The sequence below is a fragment of the Ovis canadensis genome, chromosome 16, assembly GCF_042477335.2.
Source record: "Ovis canadensis isolate MfBH-ARS-UI-01 breed Bighorn chromosome 16, ARS-UI_OviCan_v2, whole genome shotgun sequence".
Classification (NCBI taxonomy): domain Eukaryota; kingdom Metazoa; phylum Chordata; class Mammalia; order Artiodactyla; family Bovidae; genus Ovis; species Ovis canadensis.
In genome coordinates, this window is record NC_091260.1 from 10,497,969 (window position 1) to 10,517,881 (window position 19,913).

The window sequence follows — 19,913 nt, forward strand, 5'->3', positions numbered from 1 at the left end:
AGTGGAGAGGGCTATGTCGGGGAACTTCTTGAGTTGCAGCAAGGGTGTGAAGGACCCTTTGGAAGTTCCAGTGGTTAGATGTGATTAGCCTCGAGAAGCCTCAGCGGAAATGGGCCTCATCTCGCCTGGAGGGCAAAACCTCCTGGATTTTCCCGAGTTGCGGCAGGTGCACTCGACTTACGACGGGGACCTCAGGGACCCGCTCTGGTGGCCTCAGGAAAGGCCAGTCCCCATTCGAGTTTCCGGGGGCCTCTCGGGATTCCTCTCCCGTCGATGCCGGGGCCTAAGTCCTTGTGTGGAGTCGGGGCCGGAACCTGAGGATTCCTCTCCAGTGCTGACATGGATCTTGGGGTACTTCTGGAGTCTCCCCAGGGGAGTCAGTCCTCGTCTCGAATGCGGGCATGCACTTGCGCTTTCCTCCAGAGCGGTAGCAGCAGTGTCACGCAGTCCGCCGTGTGGATCAAAGGATCTATGGTTTTCCCTCGAGTCTTTCCCACGAGACTGTCCCACGAGGCTTTCCCACAGGGCTGTCCCACGTGCACACGTGGTGGGAGTCGATCCTCGGCTTGAACGTCAAGGCAGTTCAGGGAAAACAGGTTCCTCTGGAATGGACTGACACATCTGGGGAACTCTTGGAATGGTGGCACGACCCTGGAGTTCCTCTCGCCTTTCCTGTGGAGAGCGCCTCCTCTTGAGATGCGACGGGAACGCCGGGAATTCTTTCCCTTCGAAACAGGGAAAGGATCACTCATCTCGAGCTAGGAGGCGGATACGGGGCTCCCCTGGATGTGTGCAGGACCCTCGTGCTTCCTCTCGAGTTGAGACGGGTATGTAGGGGAACTTCTTGAGTTGCAGCAAGGGTGTGAAAGACCCTTTGAACGTTCCAGTGGTTAGATGTTATTAGCCTCGAGAAGCCTCAGCGGAAATGGGCCTCATCTCGCCTGGAGGGCAAAACCTCCTGGATTTTCTCGAGTTGTGGCAGGTGCTCTCGACTTACGACGGGGACCTCAGGGACCCGCTCTGGTGGCCTCAGGAAAGGCCAGTCCCCATGCGAGTTCCTCGGGGGCCTCTCGGGATTCCTCTCCCGTCGATGCAGGGGCCTAAGACCTTGTGTGGAGTCGGGGCCGGAACCTGAGGATTCCTCTCCAGTGCTGACATGGGTCTTGTGGTACTTCTGGAGTCTCCCCAGGGGAGTCAGTCCACGTCTCGAAGGCGGGAATGCACTTGCGCTTTCCTCCAGAGCGGTAGCAGCAGTCTCACGCAGTCCCCCGCGTGGATCAAAGTATCTATGTTTTTCCCTCGAGTCTTTCCCACGAGGCTTTCCCACGAGGCTTTCCCACAGTGCTGTCCCATGTGCACACGTGGTGAGAGTCGATCCTCGGCTTGAACGTCAAAGCAGTGCAGGGAAAACAGGTTCCTCTGGAAAGGAATGACACATCTGGGGGACTCTTGGAATGGTGGCACGACCCTGGAGTTCCTCTCACCTTTCCTGTGGAGAGCGCCTCCTCTTGAGATGGGACGGGAACGCCGGGAATTCTTTCCCTACGAAACAGGGAAAGGATCCCTCATCTCGAGCTAGGAGGCGGAAACGGGGCTCCCCTGGATGTGTGAGGGACCCTCGTGCTTCCTCTCGAGTGGAGACGGGTATGTCGGGGAACTTCTGGACTTGCAGGAAGGGTGTGAAGGACCCTTTGGAAGTTCCAGTGGTTAGATGTGATTAGCCTCGAGAAGCCTCAGCGGAAATGGGCCTCATCTCGCCTGGAGGGCAAAACCTCCTGGATTTTCTCGAGTTGCGGCAGGTGCTCTCGACTTACGACGGGGACCTCAGGGACCCGCTCTGGTGGCCTCAGGAAAGGCCAGTCCCCATGCGAGTTCCTCGGGGGCCTCTCGGGATTCCTCTCCCGTCGATGCCGGGGCCTAAGACCTTGTGTGGAATCGGGGCCGGAACCTGAGGATTCCTCTCCAGTGCTGACATGGATCTTGGGGTACTTCTGGAGTCTCCCCAGGGGAGTCAGTCCTCGTCTCGAATGCGGGCATGCACTTGCGCTTTCCTCCAGAGCGGTAGCAGCAGTGTCACGAAGTCGGCCGCGTGGATCAAAGGATCTATGGTTTTCCCTCGAGTCTTTCCCACGAGGCATTCCCACGAGGCTTTCCCACAGGGCTGTTCCACGTGCACACGTGGTGGGAGTCGATCCTCGGCTTGAACGTCAAGGCAGTGCAGGGAAAACTGGTTCCTCTGGAATGGACTGACACATCTGGGGGGCTCTTGGAATGGTGGCAAGACCCTTGAGTTCCTCTCCCCTTTGCTGTGGAGAGCGCCTCCTCTTGAGATGCGACGGGAACGCCGGGAATTCTTTCCCTACGAAACAGGGAAAGATCACTCATCTCGAGCTAGGAGGCGGACACGCGGCTCCCCTGGATGTGTGCGGGACCCTCGTGCTTCCTCTCAAGTGGAGACGTGTATGTCGGGGATCTTCTGGACTTGCAGCAAGGGTGTGAAGGACCCTTTGGGAGTTCCAGTGGTTTGATGTGATTAGCCTCGAGAAGCCTCAGCGGAAATGGGCCTCATCTCGCCTGGAGGGCAAAACCTCCTGGATTTTCTCGAGTTGCGGCAGGTGCTCTCGACTTACGACGGGGACCTCAGGGACTCGCTGTGGTGGCCTCAGGAAAGGCCAGTCCCCATTCGAGTTTCCGGGGGCCTCTCGGGATTCCTCTCCCGTCGATGCCGGGGCCTAACACCTTGTGTGGAGTCAGGGCCGGAACCTGAGGATTCCTCTCCAGTGCTGACATGGATCTTGGGGTACTTCTGGAGTCTCCCCAGGGGAGTCAGTCCACGTCTCGAATGCGGGCATGCACTTGCGCTTTCCTCCAGAGCGGTAGCAGCAGTCTCACGCAGTCCGCCGTGTGGATCAAAGGATCTATGGTTTTCCCTCGAGTCTTTCCCACGAGGCTGTCCCACGAGGCTTTCCCACAGGGCTGTCCCACGTGCACACGTGGTGGGAGTCGATCCTCGGCTTGAACGTCAAGGCAGTGCAGGGAAAAGAGGTTCCTCTGGAATGGACTGACACATCTGGGGCTCTCTTTGAATGGTGGCACGACCCTGGAGTTCCTCTTCCCTTTCCTGTGGAGAGCGCCTCCTCTTGAGATGCGACGGGAACGCCGGGAATTCTTTTCCTAAGAAACAGGGAAAGGATCCCTCATCTCGAGCTAGGAGGCAGAAACGGGGCTCCCCTGGATGTGTGCGGGACCCCACGTGCTTCCTCTCGAGTGGAGACGGGTATGTCGGGGAACTTCTTGAGTTGCAGCAAGGGTGTGAAGGACCCTTAGGAAGTTCCAGTGTTTAGACGTGATTAGCCTCGAGAAGCCTCAGTGGAAATGGGCCTCATCTCGCCTAGAGGGCAAAACCTCCTGGATTTTCTCGAGTTGCGGCAGGTGCTCTCGACTTACGACTGGGACCTCAGGGACCCGCTCTGGTGGCCTCAGGAAAGGCCAGTCCCCATGCGAGTTCCTCGGGGGCCTCTCGGGATTCCTCTCCCGTCGATGCCGGGGCCTAAGAACTTGTGTGAAGTCGGGGCCGGAACCTGAGGATTCCTCTCCAGTGCTGACATGGATCTTGGGGTACTTCTGGAGTCTTCCGAGGGGAGTCAGTCCTCGTCTCGAATGCGGGCATGCACTTGCGCTTTCCTCCAGAGTGGTAGCAGCAGTGTCACGCAGTCCGCCGCGTGGATCAAAGGATCTATGGTTTTCCCTCGAGTCTTTCCCACGAGGCTTTCCCACGAGGCTTTCCCACAGGGCTGTCACACGTGCACACGTGGTGGGAGTCGATCCTCGGCTTGAACGTCAAGGCAGTGCAGGGAAAACAGGTTCCTCTGGAATGGACTGACACATCTGGGGGACTCTTGGAATGGTGCCACGACCCTGGAGTTCCTCTCCCCTTTCCTGTGGAGAGCGCCTCCTCTTGAGATGCGACGGGAACGCCGGGAATTCTTTCCCTAGGAAACAGGGAAAGGATCCCTCATCTCGAGCTAGCAGGCGGAAACGGGGCTCCCGTGGATGTGAGCGGGACCCAACGTGCTTCCTCTCGAGTGGAGACGGGTATGTCTGGGAACTTCTTGAGTTGCAGCAAGGGTGTGAAGGACCCTTTGGAAGTTCCAGTGGTTAGATGTGATTAGCCTCGAGAAGCCTCAGCGGAAATGGGCCTCATCTCGCCTGGAGGGCAAAACCTCCTGGATTTTCTCGAGTTGCGGCAGGTGCTCTCGACTAACGAGGGGGACCTCAGGGACCGCTCTGATGGCCGCAGGAAAGGCCAGTCCCCATGCGAGTTCCTCGGGGGCCTCTCGGGATACCTCTCCCGCCGATGCCGGGGCCTAAAACCTTGTGTGGAGTCGGGGCCGGAACCTGAGGATTCCTCTCCAGTGCTGACATGGATCTTGGGGTACTTCTGGAGTCTTCCGAGGGGAGTCAGTCCTCGTCTCGAATGCGGGCATGCACTTGCGCTTTCCTCCAGAGCAGTAGCAGCAGTGTCACGCAGTCCACCGCGTGGATCAAAGGATCTATGGTTTTCCCTCGAGTCTTTCCCACGAGGCTTTCCCACGAGGCTTTCCCACAGGGCTGTCACACGTGCACACGTGGTGGGAGTCGATCCTCGGCTTGAACGTCAAGGCAGTGCAGGGAAAACAGGTTCCTCTGGAATGGACTGACACATCTGGGGGACTCTTGGAATGGTGCCACGACCCTGGAGTTCCTCTCCCCTTTCCTGTGGAGAGCGCCTCCTCTTGAGATGCGACAGGAACGCCGGGAATTCTTTCCGTACGAAACAGGGAAAGGATCCCTCATCTCGAGCTCGGAGGCGGAAACGGGGCTCCCCTGGATGTGTGTGGGACCCCACGTGCTTCCTCTCGAGTGGAGACGGGTATGTCGGGGAACTTCTTGAGTTGCAGCAAGGGTGTGAAGGACCCTTTGGAAGTTCCAGTGGTTAGATGTGATTAGCCTCGAGAAGCCTCAGCGGAAATGGGCCTCATCTCGCCTGGAGGGCAAAACCTCCTGGATTTTCTCGAGTTGCGACAGGTGCTCTCGACTAACGAGGGGGACCTCAGGGACCGCTCTGATGGCCTCAGGAAAGGCCAGGCCCCATGCGAGTTCCTCGGGGGCCTCTCGGGATTCCTCTCCCGTCGATGCCGGGGCCTAAGACCTTGTGTGGAGTCGGGGCCGGAACCTGAGGATTCCTCTCCAGTGCTGACATGGATCTTGGGGTACTTCTGGAGTCTCCCCAGGGGAGTCAGTCCTCGTCTCGAATGCGGGCATGCACTTGCGCTTTCCTCCAGTGCGGTAGGAGCAGTGTCACGCAGTCTGCAGCGTGGATCAAAGGATCTATAGTTTTCCCTCGAGTCTTTCCCACGAGGCTTTCCCACGAGGCGTTCCCCCAGGGATGTCCCACGTGCACACGTGGTGGGAGTCGATCCTCGGCTTGAACGTCAAGGCAGTGAAGGGAAAACAGGTTCCTCTGGAATGGACTGACACATCTGGGGGACTCTTGGAATGGTGGCACGACCCTGGAGTTCCTCTCGCCTTTCATTTGGAGAGGGCCTCCTCTTGAGATGCCACGGGAACGCCGGGAATTCTTTCCCTACGAAACAGGGATAGGATCCCTCATCTCGAACTAGGAGGCGGAAACGGGGCTCCCCTGGATGTGTGCGGCACCCCACGTGCTTCCTCTCGAGTGGAGACGGGTATGTCGGGGAACTGCTTGAGTTGCAGCAAGGGTGTGAAGGACCCTTTGGAAGTTCCAGTGGTTAGATGTGATTAGCCTCGAGAAGCCTCAGCGGAAATGGGCCTCATCTTGCCTGGAGGGCAAAACCTCCTGGAATTTCTCGAGGTGTGGCAGTTGCTCTAGACTTACGACAGGGACCTCGGGGACCCGCTCTGGTGGCCTCAGGAAAGGCCAGACCCCATGCGAGTTCCTCGCGGGCCTCTCGGGATTCCTCTCCCGTCGATGCCGGGGCCTAAGACCTTGTGTGGAGTCGGGGCCGGAACCTGAGGATTCCTCTCCAGTGCTGACATGGATCTTGGGGGTACTTCTGGAGTCTCCCTAGGGGAGTCAGTCCTCGTCTCGAATGTGGGCATGCACTTGCGCTTTCCTCCAGAGCGGTAGCAGCAGTGTCAGGCAGTCCGCCGCGTGGATCAAAAGATCTATGGTTTTCCCTCGAGTCTTTCCCACAAGGCTTTCCCACGAGGCTTTCCCACAGGGCTGTCCCACGTGCACACGTGGAGGGAGTCGATCCTCGGCTTCAACGTCAAGGCTGTGCTGGGTAAACAGGTCCCTCTGGAATGGACTGACACATCTGGGGGACTCTTGGAATGGTGGCACGACCCTGGAGTTCCTCTCGCCTTTCCTGTGGAGAGCGCCTCCTCTTGAGATGCGACGGGAACGCCGGGAATTCTTTCCCTACGAAACTGGGAAAGGATCCCTCATCACGAGCTAGGAGGTGGAAACGGGGCTCCCCTGGATGTGTGCGGGACCCTCGTGCTTCCTCTCGAGTGGAGACGGGTGTGTCGGGGAACTTCTTGAGTTGCAGCAAGTGTGTGAAGGACCCTTTGGAAGTTCCAGTGGTTAGATGTGATTAGCCTCGAGAAGCCTCAGCGGAAATGGGCCTCATCTTGCCTGGAGGGCAAAACCTCCTGGAATTTCTCGTGGTGCGGCAGTTGCTCTCGACTTACGACAGGGACCTCGGGGACCCGCTCTGGTGGCCTCAGGAAAGGCCAGTCCCCATGCGAGTTCCTCGCGGGCCTCTCGGGATTTCTCTCCCGTCGATACCGGGGCCTAAGACCTTGTGTGGAGTCGGGGCCGGAACCTGAGGATTCCTCTCCAGTGCTGACATGGATCTTGGGGTACTTCTGGAGTCTCCCTAGGGGAGTCAGTCCTCGTCTCGAATTCGGGCATGCACTTGTGCTTTCCTCCAGAGCGGTAGCAGCAGTGTCAAGCAGTCCGCCGCGTGGATCAAAGGATCTATGGTTTTCCCTCGAGTCTTTCCCACGAGGCTTTCCCACGAGGATTTCCCACAGGGCTGTTCCACTTGCACACGTGGAGCGAGTCGATCCTCGGCTTGAACGTCAAGGGAGTGCAGGGAAAACAGATTCCTCTGGAATGGACTGACACATCTGGGGGACTCTTGGAATGGTGGCACGACCCTGGAGTTCCTCTCGCCTTTCCTGTGGAGAGCGCATCCTCTTGAGATGCGACGGGAACGCCGGGAATCTTTCCCTACGAAACAGGGAAAGGATCCGTCATCTCGAGCTAGGAGGCGGAAACGGGGCTCCCCTGGATGTGTGCGGGTCCCCACGTGCTTCCTCTCGAGTGGAGACGGGTATGTCGGGGAACTTCTTGAGTTGCAGCAAGGGTGTGAAGGACCCTTTGGAATTTCCAGTGGTTAGACGTGATTGGCCTCGAGAAGCCTCAGCGGAAATGGGCCTCATCTCGCCTGGAGGGCAAAACCTCCTGGATTTTCTCGAGTTGCGGCAGGTGCTCTCGACTTACGACGGGGACCTCAGGGACCCGCTCTGGTGGCCTCAGGAAAGGCCAGTCCCCATGCGAGTTCCACGGGGGCCTCTCGGGATTCCTCTACCGTCGATGCCGGGGCCTAAGACCTTGTGTGGAGTCGGGGCCGGAACCTGAGGATTCCTCTCCAGTGCTGACATGGATCTAGGGGTACTTCTGGAGTCTCCCCAGGGGAGTCAGTCCTCGTCTCGAATGCGGGCATGCACTTGCGCTTTCCTCCAGAGCGGTAGAAGCAGTGTCACGCAGTCCGCCTCGTGGATCAAAGGATATATGGTTTCCCCTCGAGTCTTTCCCACGAGGCTTTCCCACGAGGCTTTCCCATAGGGCTGTCCCACGTGCACACGTGGTGGGATTCGATCCTCGGCTTGAACGTCAAGGCAGTGCAGGGAAAACAGGTTCCTCTGGAATGGACTGACACATCTGGGGGACTCTTGGAATGGTGGCATGACCCTGGAGTTCCTCTCGCCTTTCCTGTGGAGCGCCTCCTCTTGAGATGCGACGGGAACGCCGGGAATTCTTTCCCTACGAAACAGGGAAAGGATCCCTCATCTCGAGCTAGGAGGCGGAAACGGGGCTCCCCTGGATGTGTTCGGGAACCCACGTGCTTCCTCTCGAGTGGAGACGGGTATGTCGCGGAACTTCTTGAGTTGAAGCAAGGGTGTGAAGGACGCTTTGGAAGTTCCAGTGGTTAGATGTGATTGGCCTCGAGAAGCCTCAGCGGAAATGGCCCTCATCTCCCCTGGAGGGCAAAACCTCCTGGATTTTCTCGAGTTGCGGCAGGTGCTCTCGACTTACGACGGGGACCTCAGGGACCCGCTCTGGTGGCCTCAGGAAAGGCCAGTCCCCATGCGAGTTCCTCGGGGGCCTCTCGGGATTCCTCTCCCGTGGATGCCGGGGCCTAAGACCTTGTGTGGAGTCGGGGCCGGAACCTGAGGATTCCTCTCCAGTGCTGACATGGATCTTGGGCTACTTCTGGAGTCTCCCCAGGGGAGTCAGTCCTCGTCTCGAATGCGGGCATGCACTTGCGCTTTCCTCCAGAGCGGTAGCAGCAGTGTCACGCAGTCCGCCGCGTGGATCAAAGGATCTATGGTATTCCCTCGAGTCTTTCCCACAATGCTTTCCCACGAGGCTTTCCCACAGGGCTGTCCCACGTGCACACGTAGTGGGAGTCGATCCTCGGCTTGAACGTCAAGGCAGTGCAGGGAAAACAGGTTCCTCTGGAAAGGACTGACACATCTGCTGGACTCTTGGAATGGTGGCACGACCCTGGGGTTCCTCTCGCCTTTCCTGTGGAGAGCGCCTCCTCTTGAGATGCGACGGGAACGCCGGGACTTCTTTCCCTACGAAACAGGGAAAGGATCCCTCATCTCGAGCTAGGAGGCGGAAACGGGGCTCACCTGGATGTGTGCTGGACCCTCGTGCTTCCTCTCGAGTGGAGACGGGTATGTCGGGGAACTTCTTGAGTTGCAGCAAGGGTGTGAAGGACCCTTTGGAAGTTCCAATGGTTAGATGTGATTAGCCTCGAGAAGCCTCAGCGTAAATGGGGCTCAACATGCCTGGAGGGCAAAACCTCCTGGAATTTCTCGAGGTGCGGCAGGTGCTCTCGACTTACGACGGGGACATCGGGGACCCGCTCTGGTGGCCTCAGGAAAGGCCAGTCCCCATGCGAGTTCCTCGCCGGCCTCTCGGGATTCCTCTCCCGTCGATGCCGGCGCCTAAGACCTTGTGTGGAGTCGGGGCCGGAACCTGAGGATTCCTCTCCAGTGCTGACATGGATCTTGGGGTACTTCTGGAGTCTCCCCAGGGGACTCAGTCTTCGTCTCGAATGTGGGCATGCACTTGCGGTTTCCTGCAGAGCGGTAGCAGCAGTGTCACGCAGTCCGCCGCGTGGATCAAAGGATCTATGGTTTTCCCTCGAGTCTTTCCCACGAGGCTTTCCCACGAGGCTTTCCCACAGGGCTGTCCCACTTGCACACGTGGAGGGAGTCGATCCTCGGCTTGAACGTCAAGGGAGTGCAGGGAAAACAGATTCCTCTGGAATGGACTGACACATCTGGGGGACTCTTGGAATGGTGGCACGACCCTGGAGTTCCTCTCGCCTTTCCTGTGGAGAGCGCCTCCTCTTGAGATGCGACGGGAACGCCGGGAATTCTTTCCCTACGAAACAGGGAAAGGATCCCTCATCTCGAGCTAGGCGGCGGAAACGGGGCTCCCCTGGATGTGTGCGCGACCCACGTGCTTCCTCTCGAGTGGAGACGGGTATGTCGGGGAACTTCTGGACTTGCAGCAAGGGTGTGAGGGACCCTTTGGAAGTTCCAGTGGTTAGATGTGATTAGCCTTGAGAAGCCTCAGCGGAAATGGGCCTCATCTCGCCTGGAGGGCAAAACCTCCTGGAATTTCTCGAGTTGCGGCAGGTGCTCTCGACTTACGACGGGGACCTCGGGGACACGCTCTGGAGGCTGCAGGAAAGGCCAGTCCCCATGCGAGTTCCTCGGGGGCCTCTCGGGATTCCTCTCCCGTCGATGCCGGGGCCTAAAACCTTGTGTGCAGTCGGGGCCGGAACCTGAGGATTCCTCTCCAGTGCTGACATGGATCTTGGGGTACTTCTGGAGTCTCCGCAGGGGAGTCAGTCCTCGTCTCGAATGCGGGCATGCACTTGCCCTTTCCTCCAGAACGGTAGCAGCAGTGTCACGCAGTCCGCCACGTGGATCAAAGGATCTATGGTTTTTCCTCGAGTCTTTCCCACGAGGCTTTCCCACGAGGCTTTCCCACAGGGCTGTCCCACGTGCACACGTGGTGGGAGTCGATCCTCGGCTTGAACGTCAAGGCAGTGCATGGAAAACAGGTTCCTCTGGAATGGACTGACACATCTGGGGGACTCTTGGAATGGTGGCACGACCCCGGAGTTCCTCTCGCCTTTCCTGTGGAGAGCGCCTCCTCTTGAGATGCGAAGGGAACGCTGGGAATTCTTTCCCTACGAAACAGGGAAAGGATCCCTCATCTCGAGCTAGGAGGCGGAAACGGGGCTCCCCTGGATGTGTGCGGGACCCTCATGCTTCCTCTCGAGTGGAGACGTGTATGTCGGGGAACTTCTTGAGTTGCAGCAAGGGTGTGAAGGACCCTTTGGAAGTTCCAGTGGTTAGATGTGATTAGCCTCGAGAAGCCTCAGCGGAAATGGGCCTCATCTCGCCTGGAGGGCAAGACCTCCTGGATTTTCTCGAGTTGCGGCAGGTGCTCTCGACTTACGACGGGTACCTCGGGACCCGCTCTAGTGGCCTCAGGAAAGGCCAGTCCCCATGCGAGTTCCTCGGGGGCCTCTCGGGATTCCTCTCCCGTCGATGCCGGGGCCTAAGACCTTGTGTGGAGTCGGGGCCGGAACCTGAGGATTCCTCTCCAGTGCTGACATGGATCTTGGGGTACTTCTGGAGTCTCCCCAGGGGAGTCAGTCCTCGTCTCGAATGCGGGCATGCACTTGCGCTTTCCTCCAGAGCGGTAGCAGCAGTGTCACGCAGTCCGCCGCGTGGATCAAAGGATCTATGGTTTTCCCTCGAGTCTTTCCCACGAGGCTTTCCCACGAGGCTTTCCCACAGGGCTGCCCCACGTGCACAAGTGGTGGGAGTCGATCCTCGGCTTGAACGTCAAGGCAGTGCAGGGAAAACAGGTTCCTCTGGAAAGGACTGACACATCTGGGGGACTCTTGGAATGGTGGCACGACCCTGGAGTTCCTCTAGCCTTTCCTGTGGAGAGCGCATCCTCTTGAGATGCGACGGGAACGCCGGGAATCTTTCCCTACGAAACAGGGAAAGGATCCGTCATCTCGAGCTAGGAGGCGGAAACGGGGCTCCCCTGGATGTGTGCGGGTCCCCACGTGCTTCCTCTCGAGTGGAGACGGGTATGTCGGGGAACTTCTTGAGTTGCAGCAAGGGTGTGAAGGACCCTTTGGAATTTCCAGTGGTTAGACGTGATTGGCCTCGAGAAGCCTCAGCGGAAATGGGCCTCATCTCGCCTGGAGGGCAAAACCTCCTGGATTTTCTCGAGTTGCTGCAGGTGCTCTCGACTTACGACGGGGACCTCAGGGACCCACTGTGGTGGCCTCAGGAAAGGCCAGTCCCCATGCGAGTTCCACGGGGCCCTCTCGGGATTCCTCTACCGTCGATGCCGGGGCCTAAGACCTTGTGTGGAGTCGGGGCCGGAACCTGAGGATTCCTCTCCAGTGCTGACATGGATCTAGGGGTACTTCTGGAGTCTCCCCAGGGGAGTCAGTCCTCGTCTCGAATGCGGGCATGCACTTGCGCTTTCCTCCAGAGCGGTAGAAGCAGTGTCACGCAGTCCGCCTCGTGGATCAAAGGATATATGGTTTCCCCTCGAGTCTTTCCCACGAGGCTTTCCCACGAGGCTTTCCCATAGGGCTGTCCCACGTGCACACGTGGTGGGATTCGATCCTCGGCTTGAACGTCAAGGCAGTGCAGGGAAAACAGGTTCCTCTGGAATGGACTGACACATCTGGGGGACTCTTGGAATGGTGGCATGAACCTGGAGTTCCTCTCGCCTTTCCTGTGGAGCGCCTCCTCTTGAGATGCGACGGGAACGCCGGGAATTCTTTCCCTACGAAACAGGGAAAGGATCCCTCATCTCGAGCTAGGAGGCGGAAACGGGGCTCCCCTGGATGTGTGCGGGAACCCACGTGCTTCCTCTCGAGTGGAGACGGGTATGTCGCGGAACTTCTTGAGTTGAAGCAAGGGTGTGAAGGACCCTTTGGAAGTTCCAGTGGTTAGATGTGATTGGCCTCGAGAAGCCTCAGCGGAAATGGGCCTCATCTCCCCTGGAGGGCAAAACCTCCTGGATTTTCTCGAGTTGCGGCAGGTGCTCTCGAGTTACGACGGGGACCTCAGGGACCCGCTCTGGTGGCCTCAGGAAAGGCCAGTCCCCATGCGAGTTCGTCGGGGGCCTCTCGGGATTCCTCTCCCATCGAGGCCGGGTCCTAAGACCTTGTGTGGATTCGGGGCCGGAACCTGAGGATGCCTCTCCAGTGCTGACATGGATCTTGGGGTACTTCTGGAGTCTCCCCAGGGGAGTCAGTCCTCGTCTCGAATGCGGGCATGCACTTGCGCTTCCCTCCAGTGCGGTAGGAGCAGTGTCACGCAGTCTGCAGCGTGGATCAAAGGATCTATAGTTTTCCCTCGAGTCTCTCCCACGAGGCTTTCCCACGAGGCGTTCCCCCAGGGATTTCCCACGTGCACACGTGGTGGGAGTCGATCCTCGGCTTGAACGTCAAGGCAGTGCAGGGAAAACAGGTTCCTCTGGAATGGACTGACACATCTGGGGTACTCTTGGAATGGTGGCACGACCCTGGAGTTCCTCTCGCCTTTCCTGTGGAGAGCGCCTCCTCTTGAGATGCGACGGGAACGCCGGGAATTCTTTCCCTACGAAACAGGGAAAGGATCCCTCATCTCGAGCTAGGAGGCGGAAACGGGGCTCCCCTGTATGTGTGCGGGACCCTCGTGCTTTCTCTCGAGTGGAGACGGCTGTGTCGGGGAACTTCTTGAGTTGCAGCAAGGGTGTGAAGGACCCTTTGGAAGTTCCAGTGGTTAGATGTGATTAGCCTCGAGAAGCCTCAGCGGAAATGGGCCTCATTTCACCTGGAGAGCAAAACCTCATAGATTTTCTCGAGTTGCGGCAGGTGCTCTCGACTTACGACGGGGACCTCAGGGACCCGCTCCGGTGGCCTCAGGAAAGGCCAGTCCCCATGCGAGTTCCTCCGGGGCCTCTCGGGATTCCTCTCTCGTCGATGCCGGGGTCTAAGACCTTGTGTGGAGTTGAGGCCGGAACCTGAGGATTCCGCTCCAGTGCTGACATGGATCTTGGGGTACTTCTGGAGTCTCCCCAGGGGAATCAGTCCTCGTCTCGAATGCGAGCATGTACTTGCGCTTTCCTCCAGAGCGGTAGCAGCAGTGTCACGAAGTCCGCCGCGTGGATCAAAGGATCTATGGTTTTCCCTCGAGTCTTTCCCACGAGGCTTTCCCACGAGGCTTTCCCACAGGGCTGTCCCACGTGCACACGTGGTGGGAGTCGATCCTCGGCTTGAACGTCAAGGCAGTGCAGGGAAAACAGGTTCCTCTGGAATGGACTGACACATCTGGGGGTCTCTTGGAATGGTGGCACGACTCTGGAGATCCTCTCGCCATTCCTGTGGAGAGCGCCTCCTATTGAGTTGCGACGGGAACGCCGGAAATTCTTTCCCTACGAAACAGGGAAAGGATCCCTCATCTCGAGCTAGGAGGCGGAAACGGGGCTCCCCTGGATGTGTGCGGGACCCTCGTGCTTCCTCTCGAGTGGAGACCGGTATGTCGGGGAACTTCTTGAGTTGCAGCAAGGGTGTGAAGGACCCTTTGGAAGTTCCAGTGGTTAGACGTGATTAGCCTCGAGAAGCCTCAGTGGAAATGGCCCTCATCTCGCCTGAAGGGCAAAACCTCCTGGATTTTCTCGAGTTGCGGCAGGTGCTCTGGACTTACGATGGGGACCTCAGGGACCCGATCTGGTGGCCTCAGGAAAGGCCAGTCCCCATGCTAGTTCCTCGGGGGCCTCTCGGGATTCCTCTCCCGTCGATGCCGGGGCCTAAGACCTTGTGTGGAGTCGGGGCCGGAACCTGAGGATTCCTCTCCAGTGCTGACATGGATCTTGGGGTACTTCTGGAGTCTCCCCAGGGGAGTCAGTCCTCGTCTCGAATGCGGGCATGCACTTGCGCTTTCCTCCAGAGCGGTAGCAGCAGTGTCACGCAGTCCGCCGCGTGGATCAAAGGATCTATGGTTTTCCCTCGAGTCTTTCCCACGAGGCTTTCCCACGAGGCTATCCCACAGGGCTGTCCCACGTGCACACGTGGTGGGACTCGATCCTCGGCTTGAACGTCAAGGCAGTGCAGGGAAAACATGTTCCTCTGGAATGGACTGACACATCTGGGGGACTCTTGGAATGGTGGCACGACCCTGGAGTTCCTCTCGCCTTTCCTGTGGAGAGAGCCTCCTCTTGAGATGCGACGGGAACGCCGGGAATTCTTTCCCTACGAAACAGGGAAACGATCCCTCATCTCAAGCTAGGAGGCGGAAACTGGGCTCCCCTGGATGTGTGCGCGACCCCACGTGCTTCCTCTCGAGTGGCGAGGGTATGTCGGGGAACTTCTTGAGTTGCAGCAAGGGTGTGAAGGACCCTTAGGAATTTCCAGTGGTTAGACGTGATTAGCTTCGTGAAGCCTCAGCGGAAATGGGCCTCATCTCGCCTGGAGGGCAAAACCTCCTGGATTTTCTCGAGTTGCGGCAGGTGCTCTCGACTTACGACGGGGACCTCAGGGACCCGCTCTGGTGGCCTCAGGAATGGCCAGTCCCCATGCGAGTTCCTCGGGGGCCTCTCGGGATTCCTCTCCCGTCGATGCCGGGGCCTAAGACCTTGTGTGGATTCGGGGCCGGAACCTGAGGATTCCTCTCCAGTGTTGACATGGATCTTGGGATACTTCTGGAGTCTCCCCAGGGGAGTCAGTCCTTGTCTCGAATGCGGCATGCACTTCCACTTTCCTCCAGAGCGGTAGCAGCAGTGTCACGCAGTCCGCCGCGTGGATCAAAGGATCTATGGTTTTCCCTCGAGTCTTTCCCACGAGGCTTTCCCACGAGGCTTTCCCACAGGGCTGTCCCACGTGCACACGTGGTGGGAGTCGATCCTCGGCTTGAACATCAAGGCAGTGCAGGGAAAACAGGTTCCTCTGGAATGGACTGACACATCTGGGGGACTCTTGGAATGGTGGCACGACCCTGGAGTTCCTCTCGCCTTTCCTGTGGAGAGCGCCTCCTCTTGAGATGCGACGGGAACGCCGGGAATTCTTTCCCTACGAAACAGGGAAAGGATCCCTCATCTCGAGCTAGGAGGCGGAAACGGGGCTCCCCTGGATGTGTGCGGGACCCCACGTGCTTCCTCTCTAGTGGAGACGGGTATGTCGGGGAACTTCTTGAGTTGCAGAAAGGGTGTGAAGGACCCTTTGGAAGTTCCAGTGGTTAGACGTGATTAGCCTCGAGAAGCCTCATAGGAAATGGGCCTCATCTCGCCTGGAGGGCAAAACCTCCTGGATTTTTTCGAGTTGCGGCAGGTGCTCTCGACTTACGACGGGGACCTCAGGGACCCGCTCTGGTGGCCTCAGGAAAGGCCAGTCCCCATGCGAGTTCCTCGGGGGCCTCTCGGGATTCCTCTCCCGTCGATGCCGGGGCCTAAGACCTTGTGTGGAGTCGGGGCCGGAACCTGAGGATTCCTCCTCAGTGCTGACATGGATCTTGGGGTTCTTCTGGAGTCTCCCCAGGGGAGTCAGTCCTCGTCTCGAATGCGGGCATGCACTTGCACTTTCCCCCAGAGCGGTAGCAGCAGTGTCACGCAGTCCGCCGCCTGGATCAAAGGATCTATGGTTTTCCCTCGAGTCTTTCCCACGAGGCTTTCCCACGAGGCTTTCCCACAGGGCTGTCCCACGTGCACACGTGGTGGGAGTCGATCCTCGGCTTGAACGTCAAGGCAGTGCATTGAAAACAGGTTCCTCTGGAATGGACTGACACATCTGGGGGACTCTTGGAACGGTGGCACGACCCTGGAGTTCCTCTCGCCTTTCCTGTGGAGAGCGCCTCCTCTTGAGATGTGACGGGAACGCCGGGAATTCTTTCCCTACGAAACAGGGAAAGGATCCCTCATCTCGAGCTAGGAGGCGGAAACGGGGCTCCCCTGGATGTGTGCGGGACCCTCGTGCTTCCTCTCGAGTGGCGAGGGTATGTCGGGGAACTTCTTGAGTTGCAGCAAGGGTGTGAAGGACCCTTTGGAAGTTCCAGTGGTTAGACGTGATTAGCCTCGAGAAGCCTCAGTGGAAATGGCCCTCATCTCGCCTGAAGGGCAAAACCTCCTGGATTTTCTCGAGTTGCGGAAGGTGCTCTCGACTTATGATGGGGACCTCAGGGACCCAATCTGGTGGCCTCAGGAAAGGCCAGTCCCCATGCTAGTTCCTCGGGGGCCTCTCGGGATTCCTCTCCCGTCGATGCCGGGGCCTAAGACCTTGTGTGGAGTCGGGGCCGGAACCTGAGGATTCCTCTCCAGTGCTGACATGGATCTTGGGGTACTTCTGGAGTCTCCCCAGGGGAGTCAGTCCTCGTCTCGAATGCGGGCATCCACTTGCGCTTTCCTCCAGAGCGGTAGCAGCAGTGTCACGCAGTCCGCCGCGTGGATCAAAGGATCTATGGTTTTCCCTCGAGTCTTTCCCACGAGGCTTTCCCACGAGGCTATCCCACAGGGCTGTCCCACGTGCACACGTGGTGGGACTCGATCCTCGGCTTGAACGTCAAGGAAGTGCAGGGAAAACAGGTTCCTCTGGAATGGACTGACACATCTGGGGGACTCTTGGAATGGTGGCACGACCCTGGAGTTCCTCTCGCCTTTCCTGTGGAGAGCGCCTCCTCTTGAGATGCGACGGGAACGCCGGGAATTCTTTCCCTACGAAACAGGGAAAGGATCCCTCATCTCGAGCTAGCAGGCGGAAACGGGGCTCCCCTGGATGTGTGCGGCACCCCACGGGCTTCCTCTCGAGTGGAGACGGGTATGTCGCGGAACTGCTTGAGTTGCAGCAAGGGTGTGAAGGACCCTTTGGAAGTTCCAGTGGGTAGATGTATTAGCCTCGAGAAGCCTCAGCGGAAATGGCCCTCATCTCGCCTGGAGGGCAAAACCTCCTGGATTTTCTCGAGTTGCGGCAGGTGCTCTCGACTTACGACGGGGACCTCAGGGACCCGCTCTGGTGGCCTCAGGAAAGGCCAGTCCCCATGCGAGTTCCTCGGGGGCCTTTTGGGATTCCTCTCCCGTCGATGCCGGGGTCTAAGACCTTGTGTGGAGTCGGGGCCGAAACCTGAGGATTCCTCTCCATTGCTGACATGGATCTTGGGGTACTTCTGGAGTCTCCCCAGGGGAGTCAGTCCTCGTCTCGAATGCGGGCATGCACTTGCGCTTTCCTCCAAAGCGGTAGCAGCAGTGTCACGCAGTCCGCCGCGTGGATCAAATGATCTATGGTTTTCCCTCGAGTCTTTCCCACGAGGCTGTGCCAGGAGGCTTTCCCACAGGGCAGTTCCACGTGCACACGTGGTGGGAGTCGATCCTCGGTTTGAACGTCAAGGCAGTGCAGGGAAAACAGGTTCCTCTGGAATTTACTGACACATCTGGGGGACTTTTGGAATGGTGGCACGACCCTGGAGTTCCTCTCGCCTTTCCTGTGGAGAGCGCCTCCTCTTGAGATGCGAAGGGAACGCCGGGAATTCTTTACCTACGAAACAGGGATAGGATCCCTCATCTCGAACTAGGAGGCGGAAACGGGGCTCCCCTGGATGTGTGCGGCACCCCACGGGCTTCCTCTCGAGTGGAGACGGGTATCTCGCGGAACTGCTTGAGTTGTAGCAAGGGTGTGAAGGACCCTTTGGAAGTTCCAGTGGTTAGATGTGATTAGCCTCGAGAAGCTTCAGCGGAAATGGCCCTCATCTCGCCTGGAGGGCAAAAGCTCCTGGATTTTCTCGAGTTGCGGCAGGTGCTCTCGACTTACGACGGGGACCTCAGGGACCCGCTCTGGTGGCCTCAGGAAAGGCCAGTCCCCATGCGAGCTCCTCGGGGGCCTCTCGGGATTCCTCTCCCGTCGATGCCGGGGACTAAGACCTTGTGTGGAGTCGGGGCCGGAACCTGAGGATTCCTCTCCAGTGCTGACATGGATCTTGGGGTACTTCTGGAGTCTCCCCAGGGGAGTCAGTCCTCGTCTCGAATGCGGGCATGCACTTGCGCTTTCCTCCAGAGCGGTAGCAGCAGTGTCACGCAGTCCGCCGCATGAATCAAAGGATCTATGGTTTTCCCTCGAGTCTTTCCCACGAGGCTTTCCCACGAGGTTTTCCCACAGGGCTGTCCCACGTGCACACGTGGTGGGAGTCGATCCTCGGCTTGAACGTCAAGGCAGTGCAGGGAAAACAGGTTCCTCTGGAATGGATTGACACATCTGGGGGACTCTTGGAATGGTGGCACGACCCTGGAGTTCCTCTCGCCTTTCCAGTGGAGAGCGCCTCCTCTTGAGATGCGACAGGAACGCCGGGAATTCTTTCCCTACGAAACAGGGAAAGGATCCCTCATCTCGAGCTAGGAGGCGGAAGCGGGGCTCCCCTGGATGTGTACGGGACCCCACGTGCTTCCTCTCGAGTGGAGACGGGTATGTCGCGGAACTGCTTGAGTTGCAGCAAGGGTGTGAAGGACCCTTTGGAAGTTCCAGCGGTTAGATGTGATTAGCCTCGAGAAGCCTCAGCGGAAATGGGCCTCATCTCGCCTGGAGGGCAAAACCTCCTGGATTTTCTCGAGTTGCGGCAGGTGCTCTCGACTTACGACGGGGACCTCAGGGACCCGCTCTGGTGGCCTCAGGAAAGGCCAGTCCCCATGCGAGCTCCTCGGAGGCCTCTCGGGATTCCTCTCCCGTCGATGCCGGGGACTAAGACCTTGTGTGGAGTCGGGGCCAGAACCTGAGGATTCCTCTCCAGTGCTGACATGGATCTTGGGGTACTTCTGGAGTCTCCCCAGGGGAGTCAGTCCTCGTCTCGAATGCGGGCATGCACTTGCGCTTTCCTCCAGAGCGGTAGCAGCAGTGTCACGCAGTCCGCCGCGTGGATCAAAGGATCTATGGTTTTCCCTCGAGTCTTTCCCACGAGGCTTTCCCACGAGGCTTTCCCACAGGGCTGTCCCACGTGCACACGTGGTGGGAGTCGATCCTCGGCTTGAACTTCAAGGCAGTACAGGGAACAGAGGTTCCTCTGGAATAGACTGACACATCTGGGGTCTCTTGGAATGGTGGCACGACCCTGGAGTTCCTCTCGCCTTTCCTTTGGAGAGGGCCTCCTCTTGAGATGCGAAGGGAACGCCGGGAATTCTTTCCCTACGAAACAGGGAGGGGTTCCCTCATTTCGAGCTATGAGGCGGAAACGGGGCTCCTCTGGATGTGTGCGGGACCCTCGTGCTTCCTCTCGAGTTTAGACGGGTATGTCGGGGAACTTCTTGAGTTGCAGCAAGGGTGTGAAGGACCCTTTGGAAGTTCCAGTGGTTAGATGTGATTAGCCTCGAGAAGCCTCAGCGGAAATGGCCCTCATCTCGCCTGGAGGGCAAAACCTCCTGGATTTTCTCGAGTTGCGGCAGGTGCTCTCGACTTACGACGGGGACCTCAGGGACCCGCTCTGGTGGCCTCAGGAAAGGCCAGTCCCCATGCGAGTTCCTCGCGGGCCTCTCGGGATTCCTCTCCCGTCGATGCCGGGGCCTAAGACCTTGTGTGGAGTCGGGG